The 25,789-nt window shown below is 38.6% G+C and overlaps 1 protein-coding gene and 1 pseudogene across 3 annotated transcripts in view; both read right to left on the bottom strand.

Moving 5' to 3' along the window:
* The window catches only part of QTMAN (queuosine-tRNA mannosyltransferase), a 333,545-nt gene that overhangs the window by 20,698 nt on the left and 287,058 nt on the right, over positions 1-25,789 (bottom strand). The gene's annotated exons all lie outside the window — the stretch shown is intronic.
* On the bottom strand, positions 910-1,480 carry LOC109393864 (ATP synthase F(0) complex subunit C2, mitochondrial pseudogene; annotated as a pseudogene).

The raw sequence follows: 25,789 nt of genomic DNA, 5'->3' as shown, positions 1-25,789 counted from the left end.
GACACACTTAGAGGAGACAGCATCTTCTCTTAAGGCTGCCCCACAGAGAAGCGTCGGTTTCCTCTCCCTGTTGAAGGTCCATAAGTTTTCTGATGTCTGTCCTTTAAATAGTTGGGAGGTGTGGCTGTCATTGGAAAACATGGTTCTGTTCCCATGAGCCTATTCCTTTTGATTTTTATTTCCCACCACCATGTCTAAGTATCATTTCTGAAAATCTAACACTTTCATAGACTTTATTTATACCATTTGTTTATATAACCTCTTCTGACAACATAGTTTATGTGATTAGCACTATTTTGCTTAAATAAGTATGCCTCAATTCCCGATTCGCTCTTGATTTCAAAGTGCTTTAGATTGTATACGTTGTTAACTTAACTGCAAACTAGTATGAGCAGTTTGTCTGGTGCAATTTCATAAGAGCCCTTTATAAACCGTTATGTTCTCTTCCCATACAGAAAATCTAAGATCCTTAAAAATGTATGAGAATAAGAAAAGCTACCTTTCATATTGACAGAATAAATATTTTTCAAATCCAGAGCCATTCTTCTGAACTCCTCCCCAAAAAAGAGCTCTCTGAGAACAACAACAAAACTTTCTAGTTTACACAGACTTACTATAGTAATTCTACACAATTGGCAAAGTTATAGGCTAAGCTGCAAATAGGAAATCTTTATTTTCCTACCTCTACTTTAAGCACTCTCCACCCACTCGTGTTTAATTCCCTAAAGTCCTTACACTACTTTCTGATGGCCCTGTTCCCCTACCCACCCACTCCCACCCCACATCTCCATGCAGCTCCTTGCAGCTGATACTGAAACTAAGGCCCACTTTGCACCCAGCCCTGACCTATGCCCTGTTCTCCATTGTTGGTCTTGTTGGAAATTAATCTCATCACCTTTTTTAAAAAAATCTTATTAATACAGTATTTATTTATCTTCCTTCTGTCAAACCCTGAGCCAACCACTTTCCCCAGGCTGCCTGGGGAGGTATAGGAAAAGGAACATACAGGGCAGACAAGACACAGGACAAAGAACTACGGGAGGTGGAGATGGCTCCTTCACATGGCGAAGAGGATGAGAAAGGCCACCATCAGGCAAAAGAGCCCCATGGCCTCTGAGAGGGCGAAGCCCAGAAGGGCGTAGGAAAAGAGCTATTGCTTCAGAGAAGGGCTTTTGGCATAACCAATGATGAGACGCCCAAGCAGTCCCAATTCCAGCCCCAGAGCCCACAGTGGCAGCCCCAGCCCCAATGAACTTGGCTGCTGTGATGATGTCCCTTGAAATGGAGCTGGTTTGGAAGCTACAGCTAGAAATAACTGAGGTCTTGGGTATGGGGGGCGGCCAAGCTGCTGAGGCTTTCATCTGTCATCTGTCAGTGTCTCCGGTCATTTCAGCACCACTGCAGAGAGCGATTGGCTCAGCAGCTGAGAGGTGCTCCTGACCAAGGAGGCGGTGGAGGCGAACTTGGCGCACACGTACATTTTCAGGGGAAGAGGGGCTGTGGCAGGAGAGCTGCTCCAAGGGCAAAGACAGAGAGCTTAATCACTTTCTGTGCTTGATGCATTACGCTCTTCAAAAGGGGCAATACCTTAATTCAAGGGAACTGATCACAAATGGGATAATTTCAGGTGCCATAGTAAGCCTATGACAAAGATGGTTTTGGAAGGAGAGGTGGAGAGAAATCATAGTGATAAATCTTAAGTAAATCCACTCAAGGAATGGGAATGGTGAAGAGGGGAGAATCCAGGCTGTATTGGTACACAGGGTTGCAGGGGCACTTCCTGTATTTGTGAAGTTGTTCAAATCACTTAATTTCTCTGAACTTCAGTTTCTAATCTATGAAATGGGATAATATCTGTTTTTGCAAATTTCTTGAAAGGATTAAAAGATAACATATGTTGATTATAATATGTAGAGGAGCTGAGTAAATCTAAGTAATCTTCTGATTTCCTTGTTCCTTCATATAATATTCATACTTATGGAGTTATTCCTAAGGCAATCTTGGTTTCTAGTTAGTCAGTGAATGAGTCACCAGGTTGAATCAGGCAACAAATATTCATTCAACAAATATTTAAGCTCCTTCTCTGTGCAAGGGGTTATGTCTGTATTTACAAAGCTTTTAGTGCATATGCAGTAACTTTTCATATTTTTGGTCTCTTAGCCCCTGAAATTGTAAATCATCCACATCACCTTTAAACTAAGGTATGTTTACTGATTCCCTTACTAAAATGATCTAACTTTTTAATTCAAACGTAATAACTTGTCATTTGTTTTGTTAATAACTCAGAAGCAAAGTTTCAAAACCTGCTATCCAGTCACATCACTTAATTTAATGATAGTATATAAAAAAATGAAAAAGTTCCCAAATGTGGGTTTGAAGTAATCTCTTTGGAGCAACAGGAAGTATATACACAAACTCAGCAAGCTGCTTTGTAAAGATTTCCCTTGTTGGCGAGTCAAGTTCTCACTACCCTGGGAACCCCGTGTCTTCTATAGCGTCAATTAAACATTGAAGGAAACTCAAAAAATGATCTCTAATCACATGTTCTATTCCATGATTTGTTTTGGAATCCATTATTAGGAAGTTGAAAGCAGAAAGGGAAAATTTCTTGGTATTGAAGAAAGGATCACTTTCTTCTTTCCAAACAAATGTAAGAATTCCCCTATGACAGCATTTCCAATCGGAGAGTCTAGTCTGTTTTCGAACATGACATCATTTTACTGGTGCTAAGGGTTGAACTGTGTTCCCTCAAATTTCCTACATTGGAACGCTAACCCCTAGTGACTATGTCTGGAGATAGGGTCTTGAGGTGTTAACTAGAGTTAAATGAGATCATAAAAATTGGGTCCTAATTCGACAGGACTGTGGCCTCATAGGAAGAGGAAGATTCTCTCTCTCTCTCTCTCTCTCTCTCTCTCTCTCTCTCTTTCTTTCTTTCCCCCCATCTCTGTCTCTGTCTCTGTCTCTCTTTTTCCCCACCTCCGTCCTACCACCACACAGCCATCTGAAAACCAAGAAGAAAGCCCTACTCAGAACCAACCATAGTAGCACCTTAATCTCAGACTTTAGGCCTCCAGAACTGTGATAAAATACATTTCTGTTGTTGAAACCACTCAGTGTATGGTATTTTGTTATGGCAGCCTGAGATGACTAATACAACTAGATACTGTTATGAAAAAGAGGAGAAAGGGTCAACACCATGATGTGTAAAATCTTCTGAAGGAGAGTATCAGGAAAATAATGGAGTTGAAGGCACTGTATTTATGTTCGTAGACAGCGACTACAAGAGAATTTGTGAAAGAAGAGAGAGCTGACTATCAAATATGATAAGAGAATTGGGGGATAAAAAAGAAGAAAATGTTTGTGAATTTTATTGTGAAGTAAAAGTGTTACTTTTTTAAACTAAAAAATAAATTTAAAAAAATCAAGAATTGAGTTTTAGGAAAATATTTTTTTCTGAAAATTGTGTTGGGTTGTAAATAAAGTTATTAATCTCTCTAAACCTGGGTTTTATCATCTGTTCAATGAGAATGAGGCCAGTCCCTGACTTCTCTTAGAAGAATAAAGATCAAAATATCTAATAAAATTTACTGATTATCTTGGAATTATTATTATGGGGCAAAACGACATACTGGGTCAAACAGAGCTCTGGGCATATTATCAGGTTTCAAACTCAGGGCTCTGACACTTATTAGCTGACCTGGGGAAAGGTCTTTTCACTGAGTATCAGTTACTTCTATAAAGTGGGGATAATACTAATGCTGTCTTGCAGAGTAATGTTTTCCATGCTGCTTGGCACATAGTAAGAGCTCAGGGAACACTAGTATATTTTTTATTACTGATAATAATGGTGAAGATCATCATCATCATGTTGTCATTATTACTAAAGCGATAACGCAACATTCCAAAAACTCTATTCTCTCACTCCACTGGCCCTTCATAGTTAAGCCTACTTTATAAACCAGAGACCCATGCCTTTTTAAAAATGTATTTTTCTTAACCAGTACCAGTTACACTTTATCTATTTAAAGAAGGCATTTTATTTATCTATTTATTTGTCTTTTAGAAGTGTTACTTCCAAAGAATTTTCTCCAAACCCTACTCGACTCCCTCTGGTTCTCTGCATTCACATGGGACTGCCCTAGACTTCCAGATTTAAGGTAGGCATTTAAATATGTTACCTTATTTTCATTTGTATACTAATCAAAGATGTGTAATCATGCCTAGAGTCACATTAAACACAAAGGGTCCAATGTCATCAATTAAAAAATTTATATTCCTCCCTTTCTAATTGTTTTCTATGGTACTTTTTTCTACATTTCACTTTTCCTTGTGTTTCCTTTTACTCTTTCATTTTTCTGAGAGATTCCATCCTTTTTCCCTTCTTAAAGCTGCATAAACCAAGAAAGGAAAACCAGGAAATTTAAAACATCAGTTTCCAGGTCTCTGAAGCATGAACAGATGGGCATCAAAAACCCAGTCTTTTTTTTTTTTTCCTTTTTCTTTTTCATTTGCCTATCCAAAACCCAAATAAATCAAAATTACCAGCAAATACAACTTCTAGCACAACCTTCTTTTTTTTATGTTCCCACATTAAATGCTACAGCACTAAGTACTGATTCACTTCAAGTAAGTTTTGAATCTGTTGTTGTCTTATTTTTAAGCCACAGAAAGTAACTTTATTCCAAACTAATATCACAAGGTACAATTTTGTTAATGCTGTATTTGAAATAAAGCCTTTAAGTGGACAAAGTAAGTGTACAAACACTTCCACTTCAGCTTTTCTATGCTTTCCGTATTTCTAAATTTGGAAAAGGGATGTAAAAATATAACAGATGGGTAAATTGTTGTGCTGTTACGAGAATATAACCGAGGCTTGAAGGTAAAGAAAGGCCTGATATACTTGGTGAAAATAGTACTGAGTGAAAAAGGTTCAGAGGAAAAGAAACATTTATTCACCATTCAAGAAAAATTGGAGTGTCTACTCTGTGCGAGGCAAATCGATGTTCCCACGGAACACAAAATGTGGTGGGTGCTTGATCAGGGAAGAATTGGTATCATGATTATGAGAATGCAGCCCTGGAGGGGATGTGGGGTGAGCAATGAGGAAGGCTATCTAGGGAAGGTGATCTTTCGGCTGAGACCTCAGCGATGATGACTAGAAGTTATCCAGATATGGGAATGAGAGGTGGGCTGCACTGAGGACAGCATGTGCAAAGGACCTAGGAAGAAAAAGTGATACAGTGGTAAAAAAATATGGCCAAAGCATTGAGTGGGTGGGGATAGGAGTGAAGGTAGCGGAGGGGAGGGGAGGGACAAAATTGAGGCCTGAGAAATAACCAGGGGAGGTCTTTCTGCCCTTAATAATATGAGTGAAGTGGTTTGTAGCCATCTGAGAAGTTTACAGTCAGACTGGGTCTGAAGAAACACCTCGGGTTTCAGTAGGAAGAACGGATTGGGGAAAACATGGCAGAGCAAACACCAATTTTAAATGCCCCTTTTGAATCTCCACTAAATTAATGGTATGGGAATTTTTTTTAAAAAGTATAGGTTCTCAAGGGCAAAGAGAAAAATAGAAAAAGATAACAGAAATGTCAACTACATTTCAGAAGATGAAAAGCAGCTGTATGAGTGGTGTTTCAGTAGAGAGGAGGAAGCAGAGCGTGTCTATCAGCACAGGTGATGTTGCTTGTGCACGGGAGTTAGCTAAGAAGCAGCAGCTCATTTGCTCCAGAGAAACTCAACAAGGCTCAGGAACTAAACACGCCAGGTGCCTCTGGAGGTGCAGTTGCAGAGCAGAATTGAAAACAGGACTGGTAGCAATTCTATATAAAGTGAACTCAAACCTTCTGATAACCTCCCTAAGCACATGCAGCCAGGCAACCATCTCCCCTCTCCTCCCACCTCAACAGCAGAAAGGTGCCTACCTCACTAGAGGGCCGGAACCACAGAGACAAGGCCAGGCTAAAGGCGAGGGTGAGGGGAATGGAGTGAAAGTACGCCCATTTATTGGGGTGGCCTCTGCAGCACCCTTCCCCCATTTGGCTCCCAGACAGCTGGAGATTCCCCTTCCAGAAGATTATAGGGACTTCTCTGGAAACCAACTGGACTGACCTAGTGACAATTACACGTGGGGATGCCACAAGAAAACAACTGAATCCTGTTTGCTCATTCTCTGAGAAAGGTCACTAGTCACTAAGCCCTGTCTCCTAAATTCTAATCATCTTTCAGGGTCTCACTCTCAAATATGAATGGAGAACCAGGTCATTAGGCATTTGAGGGAAACTTTTAACATGAAATAAATAGGACAAAGCAAACAACTATAAAAATGAACTTGGAAGAAACTGAGACAATATGGAGAGTAGAAAAAAAAATGCTATCATATCCATAATGATAAAATAAGATTTTGCATTCTTGGTGGGGAAAATAGCATACAATAAGAAAGGACATTCAAGTACAAAAAAAAAGAGTGCTTGCAAATAAACATATCATAACTGAAAAAAAATAGAAGAGTTGGAAGAGTTGAGAAAATCTTACAGAAAGCAGAACAAAAAAGAAACAGAAGAAAATAGGAGAAGAGAACAAAATTAGGTCAATCTAAGGTTCAATACTGATGAATAGGAATTGAAGAAAGTGATTCCTAAGAAAATCATGGGAGAGAAAAATCAAAGAAGAAATATAAGAAAATTCTTTGTATTGAAGGAAATGAGTGCCCAGCATGAGAATGGAACAAAAATCCCATCCAAGTAGAATCACGGAATTTCACAACACCAGCAGTAAAAAAAGAAAATGTAATACCTTTTGGAGAGCAAACATAAGAAGTCATGTACAAGGTATCAGAAAAGGACTGGAATTAAACTTCTCAACAGAGGTTCAAAAAGTAGACAACAGTGGGGCATTACCTCGAACTTATAAGGAAAATGATTTTCAAAGAAAGCTCCAAACTCAGTCAAGTACCTGTCAAATGGGAGGCAGGATAAAAGGTTTGAAGGAATTTTTGATGAAACCTACTAAAATGAGAAAGTCAAACAAAGAAGAGAAAGCCATGGGATTCAGGAAACAGTTGAGGGAGAAGCCCAGAAAGAAACCAAAACAAACAGGAGCAGGAAAATAGAGGCCTCCAGGATGGAGGTGTCCAAGAAAAAGATGGAAATGATAGGTTTTCTTTTGTGGCTGACCATATCAAAAAGATGAATTACCAACAGTGACAGAGCTGGGGAATGGGTTTGTGATAGTAATGCAGAAAACAAGCAAATACAACCAATGTAATAATTAGCTCCAGGAAAAAGTGAAGCGCTGTTCAGGGAAGGAGATCTAATCATAGGATATAATGCTGCTCAGCAGGGAACAGTTTGTACATAGCAATAATGCTAGAAACACTATTTCATTCATTTTAAGTTGAAATATAGTCACATAGGAAGAAATGATAGGGTGAGGGAAAGTGTGTGTGTGTGTGTGTGCGCGCGCGCGCGCGTACACGTGTATGCGCATACTATAACAGTGCTAAGTCATCATCTAGCTGTACTGGTAGGAAGTCAACAGATAATATCTCACATTTTAAAACATCAAGAAATGGCAAGATAAGAAATAACTGAAAGTTTTGTAGCAGTAGGCTCTGGTGAGGCACAGAGGACTGAGGGGTGGGAAGGACTGGGGGGAGGGGACTTTGCTTTGTATCACAGACCTTTTGGTACTATCTGACCTTTTAGAACTAAACGTATGTATTATCTTGAGAATTCATGATTTTCATAATCTCTGGAAATTTCTTGCCCAAATCTCTTTGAATACTGCCTCTAGCATTTTCTCTAATTTTTTTCTTCTGGAACTCCTATTAGCCATGTGTTTTCTTTATTCTATTTTTTGTTTCTTAAGATCTAGCTTCTAGGTCTCTAATTCTCTCGTCACACATGTCTGATACTTAACATATCCACTGAGTTCATTTTAATGAATATATAAAAATTTTACTTAGTCCTTTAAAAATATGCATAATTTGTACAGCATCTTTTTTATTTCTCATGTTTTATTTTTATGCTATTGTTTGGAAAACCTACTTTATTTTTTCTATCCAGAAGCTCTAGGATCTGAAGATCTTAAGGGTCTAATTCTACAGGAAACTGTTAGGGCCAGTTTCTGACTTGCTAAACTGGAATAGATACTGGACAGGAAACATCAGAAGAGAAGATGATTTTGAGGAGGGGCGGGAATGATTACTTCATACTTAGATATGATCAGTACACCTGGGGAGAGCCATAAATTCACCAAAGTGAGGCAATAAAGAAAGGTTTGTCTCCAAGTTTTATCCTTCTATTAAATAAATAATAAAAAAAAATCTCACCAGCTTTCAAAATTCTAGATATTTGCTGAAACTATTAGGCAACCAGCAGGTATTTATAGAGTTCCCACTGAAACTCAAATCTCTGCTGCTATAGGAAAAAGACTTAGAAGAAATATCAGACATTTTAGCATATGGCTGGATTTCCTTCCTCTAAGCTTTTCAAAGTGATGTAGGTTGGTTGTTTAAAGATCACAACAATCCATGGTCATCTTTCAGGACATGCTGGACATTTTTTTGACATTCAACATTATTAGCACAGGAGTATTCTTCCTTTTCACCTTGAAATATGCTGTTTTTGAACAGTGGGTTCATGAATATGGGCAGATATTTTCAGTATAGGCTTACATCCATTCACAGCTTTATTAATATTATTGTGGGTCATAACCACGGAAGTACAAATATCTCTTTAAATACTAAATTAGACATAAGTGGAAATTGGATACTTTCAACCATATAGTAAATGTGCTAGGAAAAGAAACTATTCAGCGGAGTTCTCATATAAAACAACAAAAATTTATTTTAATCTTAGATATCTAATTATACCATAATTTATGCTGTACTGAGATTTCACATCTTGTTGGAATGGGCTAGTTTAAAATATTCACAGAACACCTGAACTGTCAATACATGCCCTGACTGATACACATTTAACACACAGTAATGTATGCCAGAGCATAACTGAGTTCTAAAGGCGCCAAAAGCCAGACTATTCTAGAACTGAATGTTAGTTTGGAAGCAGCATCCAAATGGCCAGATCGCCCTGAGGTAAACTGCCGGAGGCCACTGAAGGCTAATCAGTGCACAGTAGATGTATTCTAACTGAATTACAGGCAGCAGGTAGCAAACCAACGAGATAACTATAATGATTGTCTTTGTTAAGCCAGAAATAACATTTCAACTTTACAGAACTAGAGCAGGGGTTGGCAAACTTTTGAGATGGAAGGGCCAATCCAGTCCCTCACAACAATTTAAAAATGATTTGAGAGCCATAAAACAAATGAAATCACCATTATGTGAATAATATCCTTTAAAAATTTTATACATGAAACTATGATAGTTTTATTTTCATTTTCAATTTTACTTCAGAGCCACATGGACGCACCCAAAGGGCCGCATGTAGCTCGCGAGCCACAGTTTGCCGACCCCTGAACTAGAGTTAAAATAAATCGTATTCTTAACTTTCCTGTAGTAAATAAATGAGCAAAATCAACTCCATTGCCCTGCAGGTATATGGCCTGCAGTAGATGCCCAATATCTACTTGCTGAATGACTGTGTGCCTTGGTATGCGGAAGGGGAAGGGTCATGCATACGCTATTCCATGCTTTTCTGGGTCCTGACTGTTGTTTCTGTATGCTGATGTGCGGTTTGGGAGTTTGAGTATGTTTTATTTAGGTGGTTTGCATATATGAAGTAGAAAGAGGTAAGGTTGGTTGAAGGGTAATTATTTCTTGATAGAAGAATATAAAAAGTATAAACAGCTCAGCTATTGCTTCAGCAAACTCAGCTCTTCAATCCTGATCTACAATGCAAATAGTATACAAAATGACGTTTCATTAAAGAGTGACTGTCACATCAACAGGGAAGAGAATGAAGACCTGCTATGTAGTATTATTAGATACACTGAATTTGTTGTCACTAAGATCAACAAAATACTGCTTTCGAAGGACAACACACTGCAACATAGAAATAGCTTTGCAATACAGAACACTCCTTTCATATCATCTTTTTTTTTTTCATTTTACTGCAAAAGGGTTATACCTCTAGAAGTAATAAATATTAACGTATTGATGGCTTGGGTCACTATTTAAAAAGTAATAAACTAATTAGAAATCATCTTTAAACACATCATCACTGATAACTGATGATTCATTTTGAAAAAAAATAATAAAAAAAGAGAGAAACTATCACATAATATGTCCACCACACAAAATAACTACATCAAGCGATGTGAAATAGGACTTTTTCTATCATCGTGGCATTTCAGCTGAGGTCTTAATGCCAAGGATTAATACCTACAAATACTAAACAGAGGTGCTAGACACACCTTGGCAAGACTTGCTAAAGGTAGAAATACTGGCCCCATGACTCTTATTCATCATTCTCTAACAGACTATATACGAGGAGGAAATTCACAGGAGTAGAAGGCTCCATGAGGACCTTTCATAGAGATGTGGGATGCTTGCCAGAAGGGGAGACTGGCGTCTCTTTCCCCAAACTGGGTGATGGCCAAGCTGCCAAAACTCAAAAGCCTGCCTCCTCTTGCTCCTAGAACAGAGCTCAGAAGTGTTCTTGGAAGAACCTACTGTATGGCCCCCTAAAATACAGGTGATAGATCTTGATGATAGCCCTGACTTCGAGATTCTGAAGGTAGCAAGATGACTAAAGTTGTCCACATGGCTGGATAAGAAGAAAGGGTAGCAATGGAAACAGACTCCATTGTTACCATTTGGAAGGGAAAGGATACTTAATTTTCTCTCCCTTTGGTTTGAGTAGAGAAGGATCGTGCACCATATTGAAAGGAATATGCCCAAGAAAGCTGCCTTAAGGGTAAGGGCCACTCTCCTGGGTAGAGAGGAGGTGATCAGAGGTCACCACAGAGGGTTTCATCCACGACAGGAAATACCCGTGTGTAAGGTCTCCACAGGAGCGTCTCAGGTCTCAAAAGAACACCCCTGTGGACCACACAAAAGAGCTAGCCTTTGGCTATTGCCTGACAGAAGGCACTGAACACCCAAGAGAGATCCTCAAATGGTACCAGAAATGTAAGAAGCCTTCCTCTCTTTTCCTCTAGGACTTTCTCCCATCTAGGAACTGCCTGAAGGGGACCTTGAAGGGGAGGGCAGGTGGGAGGCATGAAAGGAAGTGCATGTAACTGGTTTATTGAATGGGTTGGACTTGATGGTTATAATAAGGGAGCAGCTTTATTTCCCCGTCTGCCACTGCCTTCAAATACATTCTCTGATCTCCCTTTTCTTCCTGTTGGTGACAACTTCGGCAGATACCTTGGCTTTCTGGCTTGTGATCATTTTCTTCTGTTACTGTTATCATTTCTCTTTTTCTCCACCCCCTGCCACCCCCCCCATGTTATAATCTAGGAATAGGAAAGGCCTTTTCAAACATGGCACTAAAGGTAAAAACTACGAAAGTAAAGAATAGATTAGTCTGTAAAAGTAAAATATTTTACTATATCAAAAGCTTCATAAATCAACAAAAAGTCCGCCTAGAAAAGCAAAAGGAATATCTGAAACATATACAACAGATAAAGAGTTTATCGGTTAACTCTTAGAAGTCAATAGGGCTAGAATCCCAGGCTCATTTAGCTCTGCTATTATGTGACCTAGTAGCTGTGTGACTTCAGGAGATTCAACTAACATCTCTGGGTTTCAGTTTCCTCACTGTAAAGGAGGGTTAATATCATTACCTACATCAGTGGGTAGTGGGGGAATTACATAATCTAAGGTATGTAAACCATTTAGCACAGTGTCCAGCACAGAATGTGCTCAAACAAACATCAGGTTTGCATCTTCATCACCATCATCAAATCGCCAAGTGGCTAGTAAAAATCAATTTATGAGCCTTCTTCCTCATTTTTGTTTGGTCTGTCTTGCCATAGTTTTACATAATGAGCATGTGTTACTTTGGTAGGGGAAATACACAATTTATTTCAATTAAAAAAATAAGAATAAAGGCATCTGTGAGCCTCTGCCAATGTTATAAAGTAGAAAAAGGCAGCTGCATGTTTCCCACTTGGGTTAGAGTTGATCATCCCATTTAGTTTGTTATCTCTGATGTCCCTCAGACTTACTGAATAGGCAGAAGGGTTCGTTCTCCTCCAACATAGGCAACAGGCATCTGGTCATTCACTGATAGAAATAAATAGCTGAGCATGAATTATTTCCACTGATCATTATAGACACACACAAGACATGCAAAAGGCATGAAAGCTTTAAGAAAACATTCATGCGAATAGAATGAAGCATTCTGTATCACAGCATTATGCCATGTTGTCACGTCAGGCTTTACTTGTATATCGTATCACTTCATTTACTCTAATGAAAAATTACTCCAAGGACTCAGTTTCCTTTACTGGCATCACCATTCACTCTCGGCACAATTTTGTAAAAGTAAGGAGAATGGAAAGATACTGATGTCATTGTCAGATGAAGCAAAACCACATGAGAGGCCCTGGCTCTGGTGCTCATTTAGGTTAGATGGAAGGCAGAGGGAAGAAGTTCTGGGATGTATGTGTCATAGTATTTGAAATGGCTTCCCTCCACAAACAAGCCCAATTTACAAGAGAGAAACATAGAAGGTAGAAGGGGGTTTCGGTTTTTAAACTACGTTACTAAGTACACATTTGCTTCTAAACTTTAAAGCAGTGCTGAATGGCATTTGGATAGAGTTATAGCATTGCTTTAAACACACACGCACACCCAGACACACATACACCATGGAGGTAATCCAGTGACTCCTGCTGCACAGATGTGCACAAGAATGCTCTAAGTGATTAAGATAGGGCTTTAAAGTTAGCTAATTAGAAACATCTCTCTTTCTATGATCAACAATGATACTAGCTCTCAGGCCTGATTGGTGGAAATTCAAATTTAAATTTAGATTTAAAATTTAAGATGCACGCACAGACACTCTTGGGGCCTGCTCTTGTGTTTAACTGTCTTAGAGTGAGAGCCTTCCATACCTAAACTCCTTCAATGGGGTCAAACAGTTTAAAACATAGAATTCTGCTCATCTGATATTATTAAACTGAGCTTCTCATAAATAGCATTTCTCCTTTCTTGGAAGGAAAATCCACTAAGTCCTAAGTGTAATATTTAAGAACCTATCTTGATGGAGAAAAATCACTACCATTGTAACAAAATCTACACCACTTGTCTCTGATGAATGTCATGATCCTTTTTCAAAAGGCCACAGGGCACGTGAGAGGGTAAAATACAATAACCAATAGGAAACTGTTCAGCCTAGTGCTTGGCACAAGTAGTCGCTTAATAAAGGTTCACTTTTACCAAACCAAAGGTGATTGCTAAAGAAAGTGAACCTAGAGAGTTATAATAAATATGTGCTTATTTTTAAGTTCAAATTTTCTTTCAACAAGACTTAATAAATATCAATTTCTCAATCCACAAGTTACCCTGGAAAGACATTTCTGCCATTGGTGGTTTTCAAGGCACAAAGTTCCCAAAGGTCAACTGCAGCTGCTTCCCATTGGTCTCACACCCTTGACCCATGGCACATTCATAAAGAACACAAGGTCACCCCGAGTCTCCTGGAATGGTGGGGACAAGGCCATGCCTCCACAGATTAGCAGAGCAATCCAACTTGCCTGGTTTACTAAAGAATGGGACGATTTAGGTCATCTCCTAACAAATATATGCTACTCGTCTACTGGAAAATGCTATGAAGGTGTCTTAGAAAGAGGCATGCATACTTGATGCTGGGATTAAAGAAGCTGATGGTGGTAATGGTGAAGGCACTTAGGTAGGTGCAAAACTGTGGACCTTCCATCTTGTTTTAATTACGTTTTGTTCACAACTCCAGAGAGCTTGATAGTAATGCCAGTTAAATTTCCTTTTCACTTAAGTGCCACATATATCCTAAAAACAGGGCTGGGAGGGGAAGGAGGGTGTGTGTGTGTGTGTAAAAATTCTTCAGTAGGAGCGGGAGTTGAGCAAGACACCTTCGGAAGCAAATTGCCTTCTTGGATTCCAATCTCAGGGTCACCACCTAACGGTAAGTAAGCCTCGGTCACGAAAATCACCTAATTGAGCTGTTAGTTTTCAGTTGTTAAATGGGAATGTTGTCCCTTTTGTCACTTGTAGTGATTCTTCTTATTTTTTTTTAACCACATGAAGTTACATAAGTAAAGTACAAGAGCAACTAAATGTTATTGTGGGATAACAGTATGACTTATTGAAGAATGCTCTTTACAAATATTAATACATCCATTAGTTCTTCAAAACCACAGTTAGGATTATGGGAATAAACTGGGTGGAAAAAGCTGTCTAGAGTAGACTTTGTACTGTGTTCACAGAAACAGGTATTATCCTTCACAGCAATAAAAGTTGCCCATAAAACCTTTTCTAGAGGACTTCTCTACAACTAGCAAAACTTGATGGAACAGTTCTTTGTAATTTTAAATCATGGGGGAGGGTCTGAGTAATTTTCAAGACATAAATCATGTGTCACACATCTCTAAATCACCAATTATTAACCTGGCGACTTTGACTAGGCTTCAGGGAGTCCTTGAACCCCCTCTAATTATATAGAAAATTGCGTGTGTGTGTGTGTGTGTGTGTGTGTGTGTGTGTGTGTACTTATCTGCATTTTTGTAAAGAAAGAGCCAATAAATTTCACCTGACTTCTAATGGGATTTAGGACACCCCCATATGATTCAGAAGAATTTTATTCATTTCATAAATAGATTTTATATGACTAATCTTTGTTGGACACTGTTGTAAGCATGGGAGCAGGTGGAAGGTACGTGCTTGACCTCAACATTTTAGAGTCTAACAATTGACTTGACTATGGGAAGTGAGGTAGGATCCATCTCACCACCCTGCTAATTATCCTTCTCTCCTAATCCAACCCCACCCCATCTCATCTTTACCAGAGCTCACAGTCTCCTTGGGACACACTCTTCTTCATATAATCCATATTAAATGTCATCACCACACCTTCACCGATTGGTTCAATCAAAATGAGGTGCCTTCTCTACTCTTATCCTGAAAAGTTCAGTTCAAGGCTCACCTCCCTCAAGATGCTCTGTCAGAGACTCTTGAATGTTGATGACAACACATGCCCTGCTGCCTTCAAATACCTTCATTTTTCCTTCTCAACTAAAAAGTAAGCTCTAGAGTGATGCTTACAGATGATATTTTATACAGACTCTGCCTAGGCTGAGTCTACTCTCAATGTTAGTTTGTTTCCTGCTAGAAAAGATGAATAGACTGAAGGATGTCTCTCTGACCGAGATTAAACAGAAGCAGAAGGACATCTTCTTATAAGGAAATCCAATAGAAAAAAAAGATGTTAAGAAAGTAGAGGAAAATAAATGGTAAGAGAAGAGTCAGCAAAAGAGTATGTGCCAAGAGAGATGGGAAGTAAAGTGTGCAATTGGAAGTGTACCAGAGGTTCTGTGCTCTCCACGGAGGGTGATTGCAGAGGCACCACAAAGCTCTAGGAGGATTCTCAGACCTTAGGAGGCAGGCACAGTGCTGTTAGCAATTGCAGTCAGAAGAGAATCCTCACGGAGCCGGTTCACTCCTGTGAACAAAGCTGTAGCCAAGCTAAGCAAGAGGCAAGTTGTCTTCCTACAGCATGCATCTTAGTGGGAGGTGGAGCTTGCCAAGACTCAGAATGTACCCACTTCTGTTCATCCGAGTGGGAATGGATGCTACTGCCATACAAAGCTCATAGTGCTATGGAGCTTACCGTGATTGCATATCAGACGTTTTAAAATACTGGAGAGTTTTAAAATGCTAATCATGTCTAAGACCCATTCCCAGGAACTGTTTAATTGATATGGGATGGGCCCTGGGTACTGATATTTGTTCATTGCAAGTGATTCTAATGTGCCACCAGAATTGAGAATGGCTGTAATTGTCATCTAGGAAGCAAATTCAAGAACTGGTGGGGAGGGGTGGTGGGAGGGTATGGATGGGCGGTGTTTATTTCTTTTTTAAATACAAGGTCATAACCTTCAAAAAAGAAAATAGTATGTAAGGAGCAAACAGGGGGCTACATGGACAGGGCTAAGAGTTGGTTTTATAAACTCCAACAAAGGAAAGAATACTTTAGAAAAAGTGTTTTTCATGAAGCCAGAAAAGAATATCCCTAACTTGCCAATATCATCAAGATACCTCTAAGCTAAATTTTGGTAAGTGGAGGGGGAGAAAAACAGTCAGACATAATTGTAAATCCTGAAACCATAAGGGCTAAAACAAAGCAGCAAGTGGTAAAAATGTCAGAAGGTTCAGGGAAAACTTAAAGAGAAATCCACTAGGATGAAAACTTTGGGCCTGAGGGGTCTGTACGCCAATGCACAAAGTTTGAACAAGAGGTTGATTTAACTTGGAATTTTATTCAAGGTGTGCCCTGAAGGGGTATGAGTCACTTCTAAGCCTCTGCAAGGAAATGAGGGAGGGGAAGCAGTATAATAACTAAAAATGCAAGCTCTGGAATTTCTGGGTTCAAATTCTGGCCTTATCACTTATTAGTCGTGTAGCCTCAGTAGGCAAATTATTGAACTTACTCAAGCCTCGGTTTCCTCATAGGTAAAATGGAGAGAATTACATCTACCTCATAGGAAGTACTGTTAGCTTAGTATAATTTAGTATCAAACGCACTCAACAGAGGTTAATAATATAGTGCTGACTGTGGGATATAGTAATCACTTAATAAACCTAGCTTTGTAATATTAGTGCTATTGTTAAAAAGTCAAACTTGGTTCAAAATGGAAAAAGATTTGCTCAGAGGACAGAATAATGTACATCACAAAGATCATAATAGATTACAAACCCAAGGGTGAGAGCATTTTGGAAAAAAGAGAAAAAAATGGTGGTGATAGATTTTTTTTTTTTTTCTGGAAATGCACTGTAGACTGCCAGGCCAGGTAGAGGATGTGGTTTGGTAATAGAGACTACAAAACCGGCACAGAAGTAACACAAAGTAGGGGGCAGGACTTCAACCATGAGGACACCATCTGGAAGCCTTGCTTGGCAAAAACAAAACACTGGATAAATTCTTGACTCACTTCGCTAAGAGTTTAAGCTCTTAGAAGGCAGATGAAGCAAGTAGGGAAACTACTTTTCTGGACTTAAATCAGACAATTTGAGATGGAAGGGTGAGTAGGGGATGTGGAAATGATCAGGAACTTGAAAAGAAAGTGGCCACTTAGCATTGAGTGAAACTCTTAGCAACAGAGAGAAAATGTGGGGATGAAATGGAATTTGTTATAAGCTTAACTTAGAGAAACATTTCAAAGACCTGAGAGAACAGATAGATACGATCCCACGGAAAAGACAGTGTGGAAAGTACAAAACATATTCTGGATTATGAAATAATGGCTCATTCCAGAGAGATATAAATGAGGGAAGATGTCTGAAAGCAGACAGACCCCAGGATATGAGTGCAGCCATGTGGGTGCTGAGCAAAGCTGAGAAGAGTAAGACTTTATATATCCAGAATTCTTACACAGTCAAGAGGTCCCCTTGTTTTCTGCTGCTTGTTCTCTGTTCAGGAGGGTAGAATTAGGGTGAACTGTTATAGTGAGGGAATCTCATTTTGGATCTTTCTAAGGCAAAATGTATGGACCATCAGAGCCATCCATCCCCTTGAATGACTTCACCACTAAGATAGACCTCCCAATGGACTGTTTTTAAAATCTCTCTCTAAGTCCTGGCATAGTAATGCAAGTCTGGCTTCTAGGACATAGATTAAGTACCCCAGCAAAGTCGGGTGTTTCATCCAAGTGCACGCAAAAAAACCACCCACCCCTCCCCCACTCTATTATTTGTCTGCCTGTATGCTGGCCTGTAAGCTCCAGAGATGGTTCCACCCTGCTCACTTTTGTAGTGAGGCACGTAGCACTAAGGCTGGCACTGAACCAGTTAATCATTTGTTCTCAATTGGAATTCAGGCATTTGTCAGTGGCTGAGAGAATGAGAAGTGGTGGTCTGTCTCTGGATGCTAGAGTTGGCTTAGGAGCCCACCTCTAGTCCATGTTATCAGAAAATGCTATTTGAAAATGGAAAAAGCATCCCATTTGTTTAATTGAAATGGCTGATGCTCCTCGTTGCACCCTATTAAAAGTAGTATAGTATATATGTTTCATTTTCAAGCAGAGTTCAATTAAAGTCAGTGTTGTTCTGTCTCCTTTAAATTAAGTGGTGAAGAGCCATTCTTTTGTTTTGTTCTGTTTTAAGGGTAGGAGGGCTTGGCAATGACCACTTCAGTGACAGCCTGAAACAAATTCCCTTTTCTCGAGGTTTGGTCTCTCAAGAACATTCCCCAATGTTCACTGACAAGGAAATTAATCCATTCTGATGTACGGCTTAGCCATATCCTCTAGTCATCCATGATTACAGATAGCACTGCAACCCTCCACAGAAATCGTTTTTCAGTTCAAGGATAATAAAAATATTCCACACCTCTTATAAGCATATATGCTATTGCTTTCATTTCCATTATTAACGGATTATATACCTTTAAAAAGCACTGAATTTTAATAGTTAACAATTTAAATTTATAAAAGGCCATAGATATCATATAATAAAAAATGATCACCATCGAGTATCTATATGTCAAATGCAAAGAACATAATGATTATTAATTCACAAGGGAACATCATTTAACACTTGACAGGTGTTTAGAACTTCTGAGGCACATAGCTTCCAAAAAGCCAACAACAATGGTCTAAGTAAAAGAAAAGTTAAAACATTGTCTTCATCTCAATAGTTTCAAGGACAGTATTGGCTTATAATCAAGTTAGAAAAATTCCCCCCAAAAGAAAATATCAAATCGATTTAGTTAGAGCTATTTACTCTGAAAATTCAGGTCCTTTTTTTGTCCATTTAGGAATTTTTCATGTACTTTTGCTAAATGAAGCTGCAAAGAAAATGGGCATTTGACAGTAAATGGGACGCCCTAAATCACCCAGCCCTTCCTTATTTCTCTGCATCTTTTTATTCAACTAATATCAGAACCAGAGAATATAATTTCCTGGCTGGTGGAAATCCCTCTAATCAGGATATTTAGAAGTGATGTCTCCTTTAACTGGACTCCTTTTGTATTGTATACAATGCAGAGGGAAATGCTATCATAACACTTCAATAGTTAAGTGACTTTATGAGAAAAATAGTTCCAAATGTTTCTAAAACCTTCCAAACCGCACCAAAGAACATTATCGTAATATTATGTTTCCCCATTGCCTCCATTATTTAAGCTTGCCTCTCTTGAAATGATACTTGGATGAGAAACTTAGGTTTATGTAATGTATAAATTGTTTCAAAAGGAAAAGCCGTGGCTGAGTAATTATTATGTATGTAGACATGCCAGATAATTCAATGTTTTCAATAGCTTTTCTGTATTAATTGACAAAAGAGTATACTTAACGCTTTTGGTTACTAGAGCTTTTAGGGAGAACTTATTTTTTTTTTGTCTCTAACCTAAACTATCCGAACAGGCATTGTATAATTCTATTATATATAGTACTGAACATAAACAAAAATGTCATAAATAATTACATATCATGTTACATTGAAAAACTATCTACAGTTTTTGTACAGTAGATCTGTAACATACATGCATAGCAAATCATTTATTAAAGTAATAACAATACATTTCAGTGAGTCCAGTGTCAAAAAGAACCTTAGTGGTGGGTTTAATGTCACACTGAGCCCTATGCCGCTCCCTCTGCAACTATGAACTGCCCCATTTCAAGTGCTTTTGCAGCAGGCATTTTGGGGTGATTATAGGCAGTATGTTCAAAGGCAGAAACAGCTCAAATGCCCATCAATGGATCAGGAAAGAAACAAGTGGCAATATACACATACTATAGAATATTATTCAGCCATGAAAAAGGACAGGAGTGCTGATACATGCTGAAAGATGGATGAACTTTGAAAACATTGTGCTAAGGGAAAGTAGCCAGACAGAAAAGGTCACATAGGGTATAATTCCATTTCTATGAACAGGAAAATCCACAGAGACAGAACACAGGCTGGTAGTTATCAGGGGAGGGAGAGGGGGACGAATGGGAGAAACTCGTTCCTGGATAAAGGGTTTTACTTTGGAGTAATGGAAATGTTTTAGGGGCTAGATAGAATTGGTGGTTGCACAACATTTGTGAACAGGCTAAATGCCACTGAATTGTTCACTTTCAACTGGTTAATTTCATGGTATGTGAATGTCATCCCAATAGATTTTTTATACAAAGTTAAATAGCAAACATTTACTGTCTACCACATAAGAAGCAATCCAGTGCTGACTGAAACACAAAGAGCATGAACACAGTCTGTGTGCCGGGGTGCCCTCACCCTCCAGGCCTGGGAGGAGGTGTGTACCACAAGCAGTGGGACCCGGTGATGGCTGCACATGTCACACAAGCCAGAAGGAGATGCTGTGTGTGCTGAAGGCTGTGTGTGCAGGAACAGAGAACAAACGAACAAACTAGTGCACTCTGTTCTGTTTTAAACCTTGAAGAACCCTTCTTAAACTTTCATACAATATTCCACAGACACATGTTTCAGATAACCATCTCAAAATGTAATATAACACTTATCAATGCCTAAGAAAAACAATTTTCTACTTTATTATCCAACCTTTTTAGACATGTGTAATGCATTCAGACAAAAAGAGAAAAAGATTCTGGAATTCTGGCAATTTGATAAAATGGATATAGACAGCTCCTTATAGCAATGCAATGTTTCAAGTCTCATTAGAACTCTTTTTTTAGCACAACACTTCAATAACTAGATGATTTTAGAAGAAAAAATAATTCTACTGTTTCCTTTTCAGAAAGAGTATGGACTTGAAATTAACAGCATTTCATTCAAATCCCAACTCTTCCATCCACTGTGTGACCGTGGTCAAAATATCAATCTCTCTGAGCCTCAGTTTCTTTATCACAAGAAAGTTAACGCTTAGACTTTTGTAAATTAAATTATAATGGCTATGCCTGACACATGGCAAGTGCTCAAGAAATGTTTTTCCTTAACCTCACCTGCTTCTCTCCCTAGTAAAAAATAATCATTCATTGTTGTGAACATCATATAAAATCAATAACCAAGAATGATTATCCTGTGGTAGGAGTTTCTTCATTATCCTTTGAGATTGAGTTCATAGCATTTGATATATACATGTATACTGGATGTGGAGAGAAGATTAGACGATTAGATGGCAAACGGTTTGAAAATGTCCTCAAAGCATTTTATGCATGGGTAAGTGAAGAGTTTAAGAATCATTCCCTATAGTTATGGTGACATAGCTATGACACAGTTATGGTGACATGGAGACATAGCAGCAGACCCCATCACAGGGAGACACAGAGCATGTGACTTTGTAAGTAGGTATTAGTTTCTTATTTCAATGCCAGTTCTAAAAATGTTTTGCTTCTTCAATAGTTAAAAAAAAGGAATACAATTCTCTCTATACCTGTAGAATCTCCAAAGACATGAGATAAAGTAGTGTAGCTTCCTGTTCAACAATTTACCCATTATTTGGCACTTTCACAGAAATAAGAAACAACTACAATGTACCCAAAAATGTATGCAATGGAACATTGAAAAATATTTAAGAGAATATTATTCCTGCTTTCTGAGGAACTTATAATGTGGGTGGGAGAGGGTCATAACAGCAGCAACGATCATAAAGTCTTGAAAAAAATAATTTTTCCTCTGGATTTACAACACACATAGTTTTAAACTGATACTGCATAGGAAATTAAACATGGATTTTATCCTTAGATAGAAATTAATTTAAAATTAAAATTAAGGGAGAGTGTACGAATTTTAAATTATTTTGTAAAGGGTTATGAAGAAGCACAAGATGGAGAGAGACAGCTTACATGACAGTAAACACAACATGTGAAAGAACCTTTGTTTTTACCTACTTTATATCAGGAAAATCATCTCTCTCCCTGGCATTTATGTTAATTTTGGCTCTTGTGACCACATAATTGAAAATTTTATTCAACCATTGAATTTGAGGCCTGATAGGGGCCAGGGAAATTATTTAGTTTTACCCTCTCATTTTTCAAGTGGGGAACTAAAGGTCTAAAAAGTACCTTCTTTTTAGACCTTTTTCTGGAAAATACTAGTTCCTCAGAATTTTAATAAGTGTTATCTGAAACAAAAATCTGTGGTTAAATAAGTTTCAAAAATATTAGATTTAATAAAGTTACGCTGATTTGTTTACTGCAGGAATTCTCAAAGACTTGAATATGCAAACATATTTTGTGAATATTCATAGGAGATAAAGTGTGCAGTTCTGTCTCCACCCCCATTTTTTTTTTTAAAGAGCATTTCATGAGACCACAGGTATAGAACACACTTTAGGGAACGCAGCTCTACAAAACTTAACTCATGGATATGACTAAATGGGCTCTGACTTTGTCAGGGTTGGGATCAGAACCACTGGGTTAGGGAACTTACTTCCCACTGTCATCACTCTGATAACCCCCTGAAAGAGAAAGAACAAGTTTCAAGTTTGAGGTTTCCTCTAAAAAAAAAAGGCAAACTATATTTTACAGTAAGTTCTTTGTTCAATAATGGAAGATAAAAATGTATTTTCTGAGAAATATTCACAAATCGAATGTGCCATTTGCTATGGTGCCTGGGAGTAATGCCATGTCTTTGATGTCACCCCATATAGTGACTCTTCTACTGGCTTCTGTCTGTGACATGCCTACTAAGTGGAGGTTTACAGGGGCCAGAAAGGCAAAGAAGCGATTGTAAGGGCTGTGCTATCCATTTCCAATATGTTGGCCTGCAGCAGTCCTGGCTTTAACTTCTTTCAATCGACATGTTTTTGTTTGTTTGTTTGTTTTAAAGTGATCCACTGGGCTGAAGGCTTAGAAACTTGCACATTGGAAACCACTTGATGAAATGTCATTGAAACTACTTGTGTTTTTCTGGAAAGCTATGGCCGACTTGCTGAGAACCTAGTCTGCTTTGAGAACTATGTGCCACTCTGTCAGAATAATAAAAATAGGGGATATGCATTCTTAATTTCTAACAGCAAACCGTTATTCAGGTAATATATCCCCTTTGCTTCCATGGACTTTTTTTTTCTTTAAATATTTCACAAAATAAGGAAATGAAAATTGACTTTTGAATACTTTTAAAGTTTAAATTATTTTTAAAGGAAATGCCCAGTATTCAGTTTTAATTATAAAATATATGCATGTGTGTGTAAGTATGCATGCATATGAGTTTGACAGCAATAATAACTGTACTACTCTGAGAATACAACAAATCCCAACTATTGTTTTAAAGAAACTGTGCTGTGCCTTCATGATTATTTTATTTTATGATAACTTGTTTTTGCTGCAGTTAACTTACACTTGACAATGTCCATTTATTTCACAAGACTTATGTCAACTTCTAAAACAAGAAAACAACATTTAAAATGGTTTCTCCCTGCAGTCTGACCCATTTGGAGGTCTAGGACCCTGTTTGTTTTTAAAGAACACTCTTCTCTTGTCCACTCTACACACTAAAACTTTCCATGCTAGTGCGCAATACATGTGATTAAGATCCTAAAAGTTCATGGATGAAAAGACAGGAGGACCTTGCAGTAAGGTGTCAGAAAAATCCAATAATAACTGGAATGGAAAAAAAAGAAACAGAAAGAAAGATGGAATGGAGCAAAATAAAAGTTTATGAGCAAAGAAGCTTAAGTAGGTGAAAGTCTAGAAACCCAAGGGTAGGGACAGAAAACAGAGACTTCAAAGAAAGGACTCAGTTATCAGTTGATGGGAAGAACTCAAACTCAGATACCAACAGACTTGTCAGTAACTCAAATCTCCTTACTTAATATGGGAAATGCAGAGCATGACTCTTAGACAGTGAGGCAGATTTATTATCCTTGTGTTTCATTTTGTTAAAAGACATTACTAACCTCTTCTAAAGTGTACTCGTTATGTTGATATCATTGAAAATATCTGAGTACACCTGTGGTCTTCGGAGTTGGTCACATAATTTTTATTCCATTCATTTGTTTGTTCATTCATTCACGTATGTCTTTAAGGAAGATAGACTGTGCCAGATACTTGGCCAACACTGTCACTGCCCTTGAGATTTTCACAGTCTTGTATACTAACCATACTCAAAGTTGCTAATTTTTGGGGTTGAGGCATTTTAACTCATAACAGGAAGTCAGCGTTCAAAAGAAGCTCACTGTGATAATCAACCTGACACAAAATCTTAGGTCCCAGTCAGGAATAAAGCTTATTTTCTTGGGTAGTTTCTAAATTATTTAGAAGATTTCCCAAAATATTTTAAGAAATGACATCAGTATTGAAATAAGTGTAGTTTTGTGAGAGCATAGTTTGAAGAACAACGCTCTTTGCATAAATGATTCCATTCAAAAGAAAAATATTGAGTAAATACCTGCCACATACTAGTAGCGTACAATATACTCTCAGGGTGAAGCTCTATAAAGCACAATCCTTGCTGTTAAAAACTTACGTCCTAGTGGAAAATAGTTATAGTCAACCAGAATGGAAGACAGACTCTAAGCACCACATCTGTTCTTACTATTAGCAAATCTCATTAGCATTTTTGTAGTTGGCATTGATCTGTGGATACAGCGATACAAAATGTGACCCTTGACTTCAAGGAGCTCACAGTCTAGTGAAATAAAGAAGTAAAAAGGACAATTTCAGTGTGGTGTAGTGAGAGCTAAGAGCAGTGTTGGTGACAGAGCACTGGAGGGGAGGAACAGTAACCAGTTTAGAGGAGGCTTCCTAGAGGAGCTCTGAAAGGTATGCGAGTGAGCCCCTGAGAGGGAGGGGTACAGTTCAGGCAGATGGCAAACTACCTGAAGGGGGCAGAGAAAGGGGAGAGAGGAGAGACAGAGAGGGGGAGAGGAGAGAGAGCACATACAACCTGTGTGGGGAGCCTGGTTCAGGAGGGCAGGATTGCAGGATTGGTGTGTGCACGGGGAGGTGGATAGAGGGTGCTGCAAAAGAAGGGAGGCTAAAGAGACAGTCTCGAAGGCCCCACACACCCTGCTGTGGACTTTGGTCTTTGTGGAGAGGCCAAAAACACTACAGACAACTCTCTACAGGAGTTCTGAGAAGATACCTTTCGGTTGGTGTGTGTTTTCCAGGGAAACTTTCAACAGTCTCAATGGCACTTCGGGTCAGGATAGTTGGGCATGCTGGTCGGAGAGAAAAAGGGAACTGCGGGCTAGGCTGCGTCTGAGCACTGGGAACAGTGTTAGACCAAGTGTAGAGGAGGGAAGTCAGTCCAGCTTGAAGGAGAGGTGCTGACGGGTAACAAAGCAGTGACATAAGGCAAGAGATAGCGGAAGGCCTCAAGGACGGAAGTCTTATGGAGCTTAAATGTTGGCCACTTAAGAGAGAACTTGAACCTGGATGGACTGAAAATATTGAGTTGTCAGAAAAATCATGATGCATTTTTGCAACGAAAAACATAGAAAAAATACGTCATGGCTTTTCTGACAACCCAATAGTAGCATCATTTACAGGAAAAAAAAAACAAACAAACAATGATATCAAAAGCAGAGACAGAAAGAGGAGGGGAGGCTGGTGTTAGAAAGAACACAAAGGGTTCAGTTTTGGTCTTGTCTCAGGGACTCATCACCACACCTCCTAAGGTCATAAGTACTGAAAAACGAGCTTTAACTTACTGTCTCCTTTTGGTGTGTTTTGTGTGGCCAGCCAGTATGTAGAAAAAGACACCTGTTCACAGATC

Source organism: Hipposideros armiger, unplaced genomic scaffold (assembly GCF_001890085.2).
Source record: "Hipposideros armiger isolate ML-2016 unplaced genomic scaffold, ASM189008v1 scaffold_394, whole genome shotgun sequence".
Classification (NCBI taxonomy): Eukaryota; Metazoa; Chordata; class Mammalia; order Chiroptera; family Hipposideridae; genus Hipposideros; species Hipposideros armiger.
The sequence above is the reverse complement of the archived record's forward strand: the minus strand, read 5'-3'. Positions and strand labels throughout refer to the sequence as shown.